Raw genomic sequence first — 17186 nt, forward strand, 5'->3', positions numbered from 1 at the left:
CACAGCTAATATCATCCTCAGTGGGTAAAAACTGAGAGCTTCCCCCTTAAGATCAGGAACACGACAGGGATGTCCACTCTCACCACTATTGTTCAACATGTTGGAAGTCATAACTGCAGCAATAATACAACAGAAAGAAATAAAAGATACCCAAATTGGCAAGGAAGTCAAACTTTCACTCTTCACAGATGACATGATATGCTATGTGAATACCCAAAATACTCTACCAGAAAATTGCTAGAACTGATACATGAATTTAGCAATGTTGCAGGATACAAAATCAATGTACAGAAAACAGTTGTATTCTTATACAATAACAATGAAGCAACAGAAAGGCAAATAAAGAAACTGATCCCATTCACAATTGCACCAAGAAGCATAAAATACCTAGGAATAAATCTAACCAAAGATGTACAAGATCTGTATGCTGAAAACTATAGAAAGCTTATGAAGGTAATTGAAGAAGATATAAAGAAATGGAAAGAAACTCCCTGCTCATGGATTGGAAGAATAAACATTGTCAAAATGTCAATACTACCCAAAGCTATCTACACATTCAATGCCATCCCAATCAAAATTGCACCAGCATTCTTCTCGAAACCAGAACAAGCAATCCTAAAATTCATATGGAACCACAAAAGGCCCCGAATAGCCAAAACAATTTTGAAGAAGACCAAAGTAGGAGGTATCACAATCCCAGACTTTAGCCTCTACTACAAAGCTGCAATCATCAAGACAGCATGGTATTGGCACAAAAACAGACACATAGACCAATGGAATAGAATAGAAACCCCAGAACTAGACCCACAAACGTATGGCCAACTCATCTTTGACAAAGCAGGAAAGAACATCCAATGGAAAAAAAGACAGTCTCTTTAACAAATGGTGCTGGGAGAACTGGACAGCAACATGCAGAAGATTGAAACTAGACCACTTTCTCACACCATTCACAAAAATAATCTCAAAATGCATCCAGGACCTGAATGTGAGACAGGAAACCATCAAACCCTAGAGGAGAAAGCAGGAAAATACCTCTCTGACCTCAGCTGTAGCAATTTCTTACTTGACACATCCCCAAAGGCAAGGGAATTAAAAGCAAAAATGAACTACTGGGACCTTATGAAGATAAAAATCTTCTGCATAACAAAGGAAACAACCAACGGAATGGGAAAAGATATTTGCAAATGACATATCGGACAAAGGGCTAGTATCCAAAATCTATAAAGAGCTCACCAAACTCCACACCCGAAAAGCAAATAACCCAGTGAAGAAATGGGCAGAAAACATGAATAGACACTTCTCTAAAGAAGACATCCGGATGGCCAACAGGCACATGAAAAGATGTTCAGCGTCGCTCCTTATCAGGGAAATACAAAGCAAAACCACACTCAGATATCACCTCACGCCAGTCAGAGTGGCCAAAATGAACAAATCAGGAGACTATAGATGCTGGAGAGGATGTGGAGAAATGGGCACCCTCTTGCACTGTTGGTGGGAATGCAAATTGGTACAACCACTCTGGAAAGCAGTGTGGAAGTTCCTCAGAAAATTAAAAATAGATCTACCCTATGACCCAGCAGTAGCACTGCTAGGAATTTACCCAAGGGATACAGGAGTGCTGATGCATAGGGGCACTTGTACCCCAATGTTTATAGCAGCACTCTCAACAATAGCCAAATTATGGAAAGAGCCTAAATGTCCATCAACTGATGAATGGATAAAGAAATTGTGGTGTATATACACAATGGAATACTACGTGGCAATGAGAAAGAATGAAATATGGCCCTTTGTAGCCACATGGATGGAACTGGAGAGTGTTATGCTAAGTGAAATAAGCCATACAGAGAAAGACAGATCCCATATGTTTTCACTCTTATGTGGATCCTGAGAAACTTAACAGAAACCCATGGGGGAGGGGAAGGAAAAAAAAAAAGAGGTTAGAGTGGGAGAGAGCCAAAGCATAAGAGACTGTTAAAAACTGAGAACAAACTGAGGGTTGATGGGGGGTGGGAGGGAGGGGAGGGTGGGTGATGGGTATTGAGGAGGGCACCTTTTGGGATGAGCACTGGGTGTTGTATGGAAACCAATTTGACAATAGACTTCATATATTGAAAAAAATAAAGAAAAAATAAATAAAATAAAATTTACATCCAAATTAGTATATAGTGAAGCAATGATTTCAGTAGATTCCTTAATGCCCCTTACCCATTTAGCCCATCCCCCCTCCCACAACCCCTCCAGCAACCCTCAGTTTGTTCTCCATATTTATGAGTCTCTTTTGTTTTGCCCCCCTCCTGTTTTTATATTACTTTTGTTTCCCTTCCCTTATGTTAATCTGTTTTGTCTCTTAAAGTCCTCATATGAGTGAAGTCATATGATTTTTGTCTTTCTCTGACTAATTTCACTTAGCATAATACCCTCCAGTTCCATCCACGTAGTTGCAAATGGCAAGATTTCATTATTTTTGATTGCTTAGTAATAGTCCATTGTGTGTGTGTGTGTGTGTGTGTGTGTATATATATATATATATATATATATATATATATATATATATATACCACTTCTTCTTTATCCCTCGATGGTCATTTGGGCTCTCTCCATACTTTGGCTATTGTTGATAATGCTGCTATAAACATAGGAGTGCATGTGTCCCTTTGAAACAGCCCACCTGTATCCCGTGGATAAATGTCTAGTAGTGCAATTGCTCGGTTGTAGGGTAGTTCTATTTTAGTTTTTTGAGGGACCTCCAAACTGTTTTCCAGAGTGGCTGCACCAGTTTTCATTGCCACTAACAATGCAAAAGAGATCCTCTTTCTCCACATCCTCGCCAACATCTGTTGTTCCCTGAGTTGTTAATGTTAGCCATTCTGACAGGTGTATGTTGGTATCTCATTGTGGTTTTGATTTGTATTTCCCTGATGATGAGTGATGTGGAGCATTTTTTCATGTGTTGGTTGGCCATCTGTATGTCTTCTTTGGAGAAGTGTCTATTCATGTCTGTCGCCCATTTCTTCACTGAATTATTTGTTTTGGGGTGTTGAGTTTGATAAGTTCTTTATAGATTTTGGTACTAACCCTTTATCTGATTCGTTATTTGCAAATATCTTCTCCCATTCAGTCGGTTACCTTTTAGTTTTGCTGATTGTTTCCTTCCCTGTGCAGAAGCTTTTTATTATGATGAGGTCCCAGTAGTTCATTTTGCTTTTGTTTCCCTTGCCTCCAGAGACATGTTGAATAAGAAGTTGCTGCGGGCAAGATCAAAGAGTTTTTTGCCTGCTTTCTCCTCGAGGATTTTGATGGCCTCCTGTCTTACATTGAGGTCTTTCATTAATTTTGATTTTATTTTTGTGTATGGTGTAAGAAAGTGGTCCAGGTTCATTCTTCTGCATGTCACTGTCCAGTTTTCCCAGAACCACTTGCTGAAGACATTGTCTTTATTCCATTGGATATTCTTTCCTGCTTTGTTCAAGATTAGTTGGCCATACGTTTGTGGGTCCATTTCTGACTTCTCTATTCTGTTCCATTAATCTGAGTGTCTGTTCTTGTGCCAGTACAGTGCTGTCTTGATGGTTACAGCTTTGTAGTGTAGCTTGAAGTCTGGGATTGTGATGCCTCCTGCTTTGGTTTTCTTTTTCAAGACTGCTTTAGCTATTCGGGGCCTTTTCTAGCTCCATATAAATTTTAGGATTATTTGTTCTAGTTTTGTGAAGAGTTCTGGTGTTATTTTGATAGGGATTGCATTGAATATGTAGATTGCTTTGGGTAGTATTGACATTTTAACAATATTTGTTCTTCCTATCCAGGAGCATGGAATATTTTTCCTTTTTTTGTGTGTCTTATTAAATTTCTTTCATAAGCTTTGTATAGTTTTCAGCGTATAGATTTTTCACCTCTTTGGTTAGATGTATTCCTAGGTATTTTATGGGTTTTTGTGTGTGTGCAACTGTCAATGGGATCAATTCCTTGATTTCTCTTTCTGTTGCTTCATGGTTGCTGTATATGAATGCAACCGATTTCTGTGCATTGATTTTATATGCTGCAACTTTGCTGAATTCATGAATCAGTTCTAGCAGTATTTTGGTGGAATCTTTTGGGTTTTCCATATCAAATATCATGTCATCTGCAAAGAGTCAAAGTATGACCTCCTCCTGGCCGCTTTGGATGCCTTTTAATTCTTTGTGTTGTCTGATTGCAGAGGCTAAGACTTCCATTACTATGTTGAATAACAGTGGTGAGAGTGGATATCCCTGTCTTGTTCATGACCTTAGGGGGAAAGCTCTCAGTTTTTCCCCATTGAGGATGATATTAGCGGTGGGTCGCTTGTATATGGCTTTTATCATCTCCAGGTATGATCCTTCTATCCCTACTTTCTTGAGGGTTTTTATCAAGAAAGGATGCTGTGTTTCGCCAAATGCTTTCTCTGCATTTATTGGCAGGATAATATGGTTCTTATCCTTTCTTTTAGTGACGTGATGAATCACAATTGATTGTTTTGCAGATATTGAACAGCTCTGCATCCCAGGTATAAAGCCCACTTCGTCATGGTGAATAATTCTTTTAATATATTGTTGGAGCCAGTTGGCTAATATCGTGTTGAGGATTTTTGCATCCATGTTCATCAGGGAAATTGGTCTATAGTTCTCCTTTTTAGTGGGGTCTTTGTCTGGTTTTGGAATCAAGGTAATTCTGGCTTCATAGAAAGAATTTGGAAGTTTTCCATCCATTTCTATTTTTTGGAACAGCTTCAAGAGAATAGGTGTTAACTCTTCCTTACATGTTTGGTAGAATTCCCCTGGAAAGGCATCAGGCCCTGGACTCTTGTTTTTTGGGAGATTTTTTATTAATAATTCGATTTCCTTACTGGTTATGGGTCTGTTCAAATTTTGTATTTCTTCATGTTTCAGTTTTGGTAATGTATATATTTCTAGGAATTTGTCCATTTCTTCCAGCTTGCACACTTGATTGGCATATAATTGCTCATAAATTTCTCTCATTATTGTTTTATTTTCTGCTGTGTTGGTTGTGATCTCTCCTTTTTCATTCTTGATTTTATTTATTTGGATCCTTTACTTTTTCTTTTTGATCAAACTGGCTAGTGGTTTGTCGATTTAATTAATTCTTTCAAAGAACCAGCTTCTGGTTTCATTGAATTGTTCTTCTGCCTTTTTTTGTTTGTTTGTTTCAATAGCATTAATTTCTGTTCTAATCTTTATTATGTCCTGTCTTCTGCTGGTTTGGGGTTTATTTTCTGTTTTCTTTCCAGCTCTTTAAGGTGTAAGGTTAAGTTGTATATTGGAGACCTTTCTTCCTTCTTAGGAAGGCCTGGATTGCTATATACTTTCCTCTTATGATGCCTTTGCTGTGTCCAAGAGGTTTGGGGTTGTGGTGTTATCATTTTCATTGGCTTCCATGAACTTTTTTATTTCCCCTTTAACTTTTTGGTTAGCCCATTCATTCTTTAGTTGGATGTTCTTTAGTCTCCAAGTATTTGTCACCTTTCCAAATTGTTTTTTTGTGGTTGATTTTGAGTTTCATACCGTTGTGGTCTGAAAATATGCATGGTATGATCTCGAACTTTTTGTACTTGTTGAGGGTTGATCTGTGTCCTCGAATGTGGTCAATTCTGGAGAGCATTCTATGTGCACTGGAGAACAATGCACATTCTTCTGCTTTAGGATGAAATGTTCTGAATATATTAAGTCCATATGGTCCAGTGTGACATTCAAAGCCATTGTTTCCTTGTTGATTTTCTGACTAGATGATCTGTCCATTGTGTAAGTGGGGTGTTGAAGTCTCCTACTATTATGGTATTATTACCAATGAGTTTCTTTATGTTTGTGATTAACTGATTTATATATTTTCATGCTTTCACATTTGGAGCATAAATGTTTACAATAGTTGTCTTCTTGGTGAACAGACCACTTAACTATGATATAATGCTCTTCTTCATCTCTTGTTACAGTCTTTGTTTTATTTTTTCTTTTAATATTTATTTATTTAATTTATTCATGTTTTAAAATATAATTGATTGGCAAATTGTTTTCCATACAACACCCAGTGCTCATCCCACTAGGGGCCCTCCTCCATGCCCATCACCCACGTTCACCTCTCCCCCAACCCCCATCAACCCTTAGTTTGTTCTCAGTCCTTAAGAGTATCTTGTGGTTTGCCTCCCTCCCCTTCCCCTCCCCCATGGTCTTCTGCTAATTTTCTCAAGATCCACATATGAGTGAAAACATATGGTATCTGTCTTTCTCTGCCTGACTTGTTTCACTTGCCATAAAACCCTCCAGTTCCATCCACATTGCTCCAAATGGCCAGATTTCAGTCTTTCTCATTGCCAAGTAGTATTCCATTGTATATATAAACCATATCTTCTTTATCCATTCATCAGTTGATGGACATTTAGGCTCTTTCCATAATTGGGCTATTGTTGAAAGTGCTGCTATAAACATTGCGGTACAAGAGCCCCTATGCAGCAGCACTCCTGTATCCCTTGGGTAGATTCCTAGCAGTGCCATTTCTGGGTCATAGGGTACTTCTATTTTTAATTTCTTGAGGAACCTCCACACTGTTTTCCAGAGTGGCTGCACCAGTTTGCATTTCCACCGACAGTGCAAAGGGGTTCCCATTTCTCCACATCCTCTCCAGCATCTATAGTCTCCTGATTTGTTCATGTTAGACACTCTGACTGGTGTGAGGTGGTGTCTCAGTGTGGTTTTGGTTTGTATTTCCCTGATGATGAGTGACATTGAGCATCTTTTTATGTGTCTGCTGGCTTTTTTGGAAAAGTGTCTATTCATGTCTTCTCCCCATTTCTTTACTGGGTTATTTGCTTTTCAGGTGTGGAGTTTGGTGATTCTTTATAGATTTTGGATACTAGACCTTTATCTGAAATGTGACTTGCAAATATCTTTTCCCATTCCATCAGTGCCTTTTTGTTTTCTTGATTGTTTCCTTTGCAGTGCAGAAGCTTTTTATCTTGATGAGGTCCCAATAGTTCATTTTTGCTTTTAATTCCCTTGCCTTTGGAGATTTGTTGAGTAAGAAGTTGCTGCAGCTGAGGTCAAAGAGGTTGCTGCCTGTTTTCTCTGCTAGGCTTTTGATGGTTTCCTGTCTCACATTTAGGTCTTTCATCCATTTTATTTTTTGTGAATGGTGTAAGAAAGTGGTCCAGCTTCATTCTTCTGCATGTTGCTGTCCAGTTCTCCCAACACCATTTGCTAAAGAGACTGGCTTTTTTCCATTGGATATTCTCTCCTGCTTTGTCAAAGATTAGTTGGCCATATATTTGTGGGTCCAATTCTGGGTTCTCTATTCTATTCCATTAGTCTATGTGTCTATTTTTGTGCCAATACCATACTATCTTGCTGATTAGGGCTGTGTATTAGAGGCTAAAATCTGGAGTTGTGATGCCTCCCGCTTTGGATTTATTTTTCAACATTACTTTGGCTATTTGGGGTCCTTTTTTGGTCCCATAAATATTTCAGGACTGTTTGTTCAAACTTTGAAAATAATGCTAGTGCAATCTTGGTTGGTATTGCATTGAATGTGTAGATTGCTTTGGGTAGTAATGACATTTTAACAATATTTGTTCTTCCAATCCATGAGAATGAATGTTTTTCCATTTCTTTTGTCTTCATCAATTTCCTTCATGAGTTTTTTTAGTGTTCAGCATACAGATCTTTTACATCTTTGGTTAGGTTTATTCCTAGGTATTCTATGGTTCTCGGTAAATGGGATCAATTTCTTGATTTCTCTTTCTGTTGCTTCATTATTTGTGTAAAGAAATGCAACTGATTTCTGTACAAGGAGTTTGTATCCTGCAACTTTGCTGAATTCATGTATCAGTTCTAGCATCTTTTTGGTGGCCCACATATTCCCACATGTCACAGACTTAAAACACCTGTAATACACACACAGAGACAACCCACATTCACTGTATACATCCCACATGTATACCACACAAATACCACCTAATACACACCATGCACACCACAAGACACTTCACAACCCACACCTACATTACTTCTTCTCTATCCCACCAACCATATGCTGCATACTGCCACAAACATATTTTACACACGTCACAAAGAAAACACACAAACACCACAAAATGTCGCACATATCCCACACTCTACACATAAACAACACAAACAACACATATATGCAACACCCACACCACACATATTATGCATATAAAAGACACATACACAGTAGCTCATGTCAATTATACTAAACACACAAAGTACATGCACAGGAAACACACAAAACACATAAGTTACATGCACACGGTACATACACCTCACTGCACACCCACCACAACTCTACAATATGCACACTACATACACCATAGATACTCCATATATACCACACACACACCACACATGCACTGCCCAAACCATACATATGTCACGCAGAAACACACATACACCAACCCAACACCAGACATAGCTCTCATATATCACATATATACCACAGAGACACACACACACCTCACATATCAAACATACATCCTGTATATATCACACATATAATACACACACTTTCACTGATGCACATCACACAGAGAGCACATACACACAGGCATGCCATACATATACCAGAAACACAATATATATAAAACACCAATATATATCACACACATAATCCACAATATACCACACCCTCACCAATCATAACACATACAAACCAGAAACAGAGCACACATAGCACATATACAACAAACATACCACATAGATACCAAAAATTCATGAGATATATAACAAACACCACCTACACACACCAAATGCACACCACATGTATATTATACACACTTCACACCAGCAAATATGCATAACAAACATCAACAACACGTGGGTCACACAAATACCACATGAACACACACCACAAGTGGAGAACAAACACACAAGAAATATACATTATCTCAACTCATCTACCATATGTAAGGCACACATAGACCACCCATATATCACTGACACACCACACATGCTCCACACAAGCCACACAAATGCCATAACCACACACACACACACACCACATATATACCCCACAGATCATACATACAAAACACACAAAAGCATGTATATCACAACTGCCCCAAACACATACCACACATACCTTACACATACCAAATACACCCACACACCACACACACACCAAACTAGAGATATCCCACAGGCACAACACACATACAACACACTCACACCACATGTAAAACATGCCCAACAACCTTACCACACACAAAACATACACCGCATGTATCATACATATACCTCAGCACATGCACACACACGTCTATTTCACACATACACATTCCATACACACAAAACCAAAAGAACCTTTACACCATGCACAAACCACACACACACCACATAGTCTACCTTCACACACCACACGCCACAAAGCCCAAACATACATGCTGCTTATATACCACAGCACACCACACATATACCACACACACAGCACATGTCACACCCTTAACGCATGTACAGCACTCATTGGACACACACACACACACACATACACAGTTCACACCTCAAATACAACTCGTTTACAACACACAGAGATACCACAAGCACACCACACATTCATGACACAATAACCATATATTTACAACGTACACACACACACACACACCACACAATAACCACATATGTCCATAGATCCACATACATACACTACACATGCAAAACACATAGAATGTACACAGACACACCACACATACACCACAAACACCAACATTATTCCACACACATACTCCACAGTTATACCACACTCACAACACATCATGCACACACACACACCACACATGTACCACACACACACACCCCAATGTACCAAAGTCACTCCAGAGAGCACATACATCCCATGTATATCACACATCAGCACTCATTCCAAACACAGACACACACCACATGCACATCAGACACACACCACACATACACACAAAACTCACCACACTCCTCAAACACGTACTGTGAACACACACCCATGCCTCACGGAAAGCATTCACATGATACATACACCACACACAGTGACACATACCACACATCCATGAGAAAAATATACCACACACTTCTACCACATGCACATCAACTCACAATATGTACAGCACTTCCACACAACCCATATAAAACACACACCACCCATATACCATTCACAGACCACACCGAGGATACACACACATGACACATGCACTAAACCATGCCCACACAGACAAAAATAAATACACATAGCGTAACCCACACTTGACCAATACACCACACGCACACCAGTTACACACATCAGAAACACAACACATACACCATACATCACAGAGAATGTATGTACTCACCACACACACACACACACACACACACACACACACCACAAACCAGAAACACAAGAAACAACCCCACAAAACAGAAATCAAATACATATCATGGAGACAACCACCATTATCATATATATGCCACACTCAATGTACACACACAAAACAACCCACATATGCCAAATGCCCACCCCATTTATAACCTACACACAGCAACAGATATATACTACACATTCCACATACAGACCACACATTTATCACACACACAAACTACACATATACCACACAAACACAATACATATCCTGTAAAACAACCAAGACTGCCACAAAACAGTCCCCACACAGACACCACAGACACACCACAGCTATTCTACACATATACTACCCCACACAAACACCACACACACACCACACATATGATACATGCACCAAACACCACCTAGCTACACTATTCATACACAACACATGTATCACACACATGCACTCTACAGACACATAAAACTTTTACAATGCACACACCACATATATGTCACACACACAGCCTGAACCCACATACCATGTAACACTGCACACACATAGTCCACACACACTGCACACAAACCTCACGTAGACAACACACCCACATGCAACACATGCAACACACACTGCATGTATAAAATACAATACACACACACAACACACAGATATCATGCACACACAAGCCAAGCAGATACCACACATACCACATCTTTCACACTTTCACCACCCACACTACATATCCCATTACATATACAATACACCTATTTCAGAAACGCCACACACCCAAAAGGCATGCAACACTTACACCACACATACCACATGCACCACAATTTCATTACACACATATGACACATATACCACACACACATACATCCCATGCACCAGTCCTCACCATACAGATACCACACATACCATATATAACACATACACATACCACACATACCACACACATGACATACAAACCACACTCACCACACATTCCACACAACCTTCCACACATATTTGCCACCACAAACTACCCATAACCACCCAACACCACACCTACACCACAAGGACACCACACATACACCATGCATATATTACCCACATGCCCACCACACAAAATGTACATACACCACATACTCACCATACGCACCACACTCATAACACACACAACACATTGGAGACACACAAAACACATCACACATACACTGCATCCATGTGTATACCACACACAAAGCCTAGACCAGCTATTAACCAAAAACATACTACACACACACAGGGATAGCATGCATGCACCTCATATACACCATAAACACCACACATGTCACACACAACACAAACATAACATGCATATACCACACACAACACACATGTACCTAAATGACCCATACACCACACACACCACACAGATACACAACACAGATGTGGCACACACAAATTCTACTCCATTCGCCACTCAAACACTGCACATGCATGGCAGGGAAATCACATATGTATGTCACAAATACCACACAATATCCTTATGGCACACATATCACACACACATAATACATGCACCACACCTATATCTCACACACACACTGCACAACCCATAAAACACATGGAAATAATGCTCTCAGCACACACATCACCCCACACAATGAATGTCATACATACACAAGCACTAACAACACATACAGTACACACACTCCACACCCACACACCAAATAAACACCACAGCCGTCACAAAAATACCAAGCAAACACACACATCAAATATACACCACATACATAATATACAGCACACACAAATACACATACATCTCTCACACTCATCGCACATGCAACTCACACACCAGAGACAAACCACACATACCACACACACATGCCACACACACACATTGTACACTTACACTATACCTAGTCCACACATATACAACACCTGTACTCCACACATGCACACCACATGCACACCACATATATGCCACACACACTGAAAACAATGGATACAGCACACACATTACACCCATTCAACCACACATATTCCACACATCAAAAATACACCACACATACCACACACACATTAAATATTTACAATACACACACCACCCTTGATGCCCATGTGCCATACTCACACATATCAAACACATATCACACACACACACACACGTACCACAAATACCCCCCCACACACACACAACACATATACCTCATATACACACACAACCTAAGAAACAATATGCCAACATATACTGCAAGCACAATCAGATTCATGACCCATACACCACACACACCACACAGATACACAAGACAGATGCTGCACACACAAACTCCACTCCTTTTGTCACTCAGACACTACACATATATGACAGGGAATGTATCTCACAAATACCACAAATACCACCCTCACTGCACACACATCACACACACATAACACACGCACCATGCCTATATCAAAGACACACACACACTTCACAATACATACAGCACATGGAAATAATGCACTTACCACCACACACATTGCATACCACACATACACAAGCACTGACACACTTAACACACACACATCACACACACACATCACACGTACTCCACACCCATACACCACATCAATACCACACTCATCACAAAAATGCCAAGCAAACATACATACCATACATACACCCCACACACATAACATATACCACACATAACTACATACACACAACACACATGCAGCACGCACAGCAGAGACACAAAGCACACATACCACACACACACACACACACACACACACACACACAGAGCATGCCACAAATATACCACCAACACACACAAAACAGATACTTCAAAAATTCCTCACATATACACTTCCACAAACACCACAAGTAAAACTAATGAAAAATGAGACATATACACCACACATATACCACACAGCACACATGCCACACACACAGAATAGTCAACCCACAAATTCTACACATACACCATACTTACAGCACACATTCAACACAACACCTCACACTCACCATATACATAGCTACCAAAGGTACACCACACACATGCACACTCACCACAGATATACCAACACACACAACATACACTACATGCACATATCAAACGAACATCATGTATACACCACATACACAAAACAAATATAACACACACATATAATACATGCAACACACACAACACACGAATTGCACACAAACACCACACATATATCACACATACCACAATACAGAAATACACAACGCACAAACACAAAACCTTTATGAAAAATACATCACACATGACCGCACTCAAGACACTTCTAACACAGACACCCACACCTTGCACATACCACACACATCGCACATCACATTAGCCACATGTATACTACATACACATGTACATCACACATACATGATGCACACCATATGTACCACATATCCACCACACACTCACCATGCATATACCACAAACATGTCCAACCCAAATCACACATGCCCCCACACCCAGTTATACCCTCTCTAACAGTATTACCACACTCAACACATTAACAATGCATAATAACCAAACAGTCACACATATACAACACAAACACACTCCACATATATACACCACACACCAAACACACACCACATATAAATAAGAGACATGCTACCTCCTCCACACATAAACTACACATATACCACACACACTGCACATGTAGACACAAACAACACATATACCACACACCTACACCTAACGCACAGAACACATATACTACAAACACATACCTCACATGACACACAATTAGACACAAACATATCACCCATTCACCACAGACACACCACATAGATATGTACCCCAAACTATTTATTACATAAAATACACATATAACACACACACACACCCCTACACCCCACACATATATCACCCAATCACACTCCACATATACATCACATACACACCAAACATGTATCACACACAACACACTTATAGGCACCACAGGCACCACATATAAAAGAAACACACCATAATAATCCATATATATGATATACAGACACCACGCACACCAGACACACCACACTTAAATTACACAAACCCCACCCATATGTCACACAATAAAACCACACATGCACCACATACACAACACACACACCATACAAAGACCATACACAAACATACATTACACATGGAACATACACATGACACATATAGCACAATCACAAAACATATGGCACACTTGCAGCCCACACAAAGACACACACAACACCTATAAACCACTGACACACCATACACACCACACACACCACACAAATGCCATGCACAGACACAAACCACACATATGCCACACATACCACACATACAGAACAGGAAAATGAATTCAACCACAAGCTCTCCAAACCTATACTACACATACCATACATGTACCCCCAACACACACACCAGACTGTGCACACACCTACCTGTGGTTAACGGCCTGAAACTACACTGTTCCACTGTCTTTATGTAGCCTTTTGCATACATCTCATAGGAAGTTTGTTGAAACACTCTTTATTAATGTGTGTTGGGAGAGCTAGTATGGCAGCAGTATATTCTTGCTTGCCCCCTGAACATAGCTAGAAAACTAACAAATCATTCTAAATACTCCAGAAAGCAACCTAAAAACTGGCAGAACAAAGTCCACAACTACAGGGTGAAAAGAAGCCACATCAAAGAAAGTAGGAAGAGAGGTGGTTTGGGGGAGAAAGAGATCAAGGGTGCTGCAGAGGAGAGGGACCCCTCATTGGGGAAAATGGTGAAGGGAAAGGAGCACCCAGGGGAACACACAAGGTTAAAATTTCCCCAAAGATATATGAAAAGATGCTCAACATCATTCACCATCAGAGAAATACAAATCAAACCTACAATGAGCTATCACCTCACACCTGTCAGAGGGCTAAGATTAACAGCACAACAAACAACAGGTGCTGGCAAGGATGTGGAGAAAGGGAAACCCTCTTACATTGTTGGTGGGAATACAAACTGGTGCAGACACTCTGGAAAACAGTATGAAGTTTCCTCCCATGTTAAAAAATAGGACTGGCCTGGGGCACCTGGGTGTCTCAGTTACACATCTGACTCTTGCTATCCATTCAGGTCAGGATATCACAGTCATGATATATAGAGCCATGTTGGGCTCTGCACTGGCAGTATGGAGCTTGCTTGGGATTCTCTCTCCCTCTCTCTCTCTCTTCCCCTCCCCCTCTCTTGCTCTCTCTTAAATAAATTAATTAATTAAAAGAAATTACCCTTTAAAAGGTAAAATTATCCTATGTTCCAGCAATTGCACTACTAGGTATTTACCCAAAGGGTACAAAAATGCCAACTGGAAGGAATGCAGGCACCCCAATGTTTTTAGCAGCATTATGAACAATAGGAAATTATGGAAAGGGTTCAAGTGTCCATTCACAGAGGAATGGATAGAGATGTGATATATATACACAATGGAATATTACTTATCCATGAAAAGGAATGAAATCTTGTCCTTTGCAATGATGTGGATGGAGCTAAAGAGTATAATGCTAAGTGAAACAAGTCAGTCAGAGAAAGACTTATACCATATGATTTCACTCATATGTGGAATGTAAGATCCAAAACAAATAAATGATCATGGGAAAAAAAGAGTGGCAAACCAAGAAACATACTCTTAACTATAGAGAACAAACTGATGGTTACAAAGGGGAAATGGTGGCATGATTGGTTATATAGGGCATGGGGATTAAAGAGTACACTTTGTGGTGTGCAACGGGTGTTGCATGTAAGGGTGGAAATACCAAATTCTATGCCTGAAACTAATATTACAGTTTATGGTAGCTCACTGGAATTTAAATAAAAACCTTAAAAAATAATCTATATTAGCCATAGCAAAAGGCCTCATGCTTAAGGGTCAAAGCATCACTGTGTTTTAAGTGACATTTTTTTGTCCCTCATAGACATATACAGTAACACTTTCTCCACAACCTCTCTGTGTAGACACTTGTGCTTTACCGCTGAAAAGCACCCTTTGCTCTAAAAGGGTTTTAGAAAGACTCTTGGGGACATGTAGTCAGAAGTATTCTTAAACTCTTGTGTAGAAGCACCAGGAAATGGCCTAGCATTAGGCACCCCCAAGTACACTGTGATAATACATCCTTCCTGGAGCTTTCAGTGTATATCTTGTAGGAACTTGTGTTTAAATCCTCTATATTTGCATGAGTGAATGTCCGTGTTCTTAATTCCCATAAAAATGCTTTTCTTAAATTAGTTTCTTGTAAACATCCAGTGTGAAGTGTGCTTACACCCATCTGTATAAGCACCAGGGAATGGCCATGTGCTGAACTGCCTGAAATAGCTGTGTTCTAAATGGGGATTTCAAATATATTTAAAAACATATAATTAGAAGTGTTCTTAAACTTTTTTGTATACATGCTATGAAAGGGACCATATTTGCCTACTAGGCTGTGCTTAATACATCTTTTACTTGGCTGTTCACATGCATCTAGTTGGGTACTTTGTTTAAAATATCTTTATTATCAAAAGGGAATGGCCATGCACTTAATTGCCACAAACAACATTGTGGTTAAGGCATCTTTGCATTAGCTTCTTAGATTCATCCAATAAGAAGTGTGCTTGAATCCTTCTAAATAATCACAGGTGCTTAACTGACTGAAACAGCCATGTGCTTAGTAAAATTTCCAAATATTTTTTAAAAAAATACACAAAGTACCAATCATTCTTAAGTTCCTTTCTGGAAACACTTAATGGCTTAAAAGTACCCTGTTTCAAGAATGGCTAATGGCTTTCAATATATGCAAATAAATTCAGTGAAACACTCTACGTGAGGAATAGGAAATGACCAAGTGCTTAACTGCTTAAAATTACAGTGTTCTTCAAAGAGCTTTCATGTAGCATTTCATGTACATGTAATA

The sequence above is a fragment of the Herpailurus yagouaroundi genome, unplaced genomic scaffold, assembly GCF_014898765.1.
Source record: "Herpailurus yagouaroundi ecotype Mexico unplaced genomic scaffold, PumYag 180, whole genome shotgun sequence".
Classification (NCBI taxonomy): Eukaryota; Metazoa; Chordata; class Mammalia; order Carnivora; family Felidae; genus Herpailurus; species Herpailurus yagouaroundi.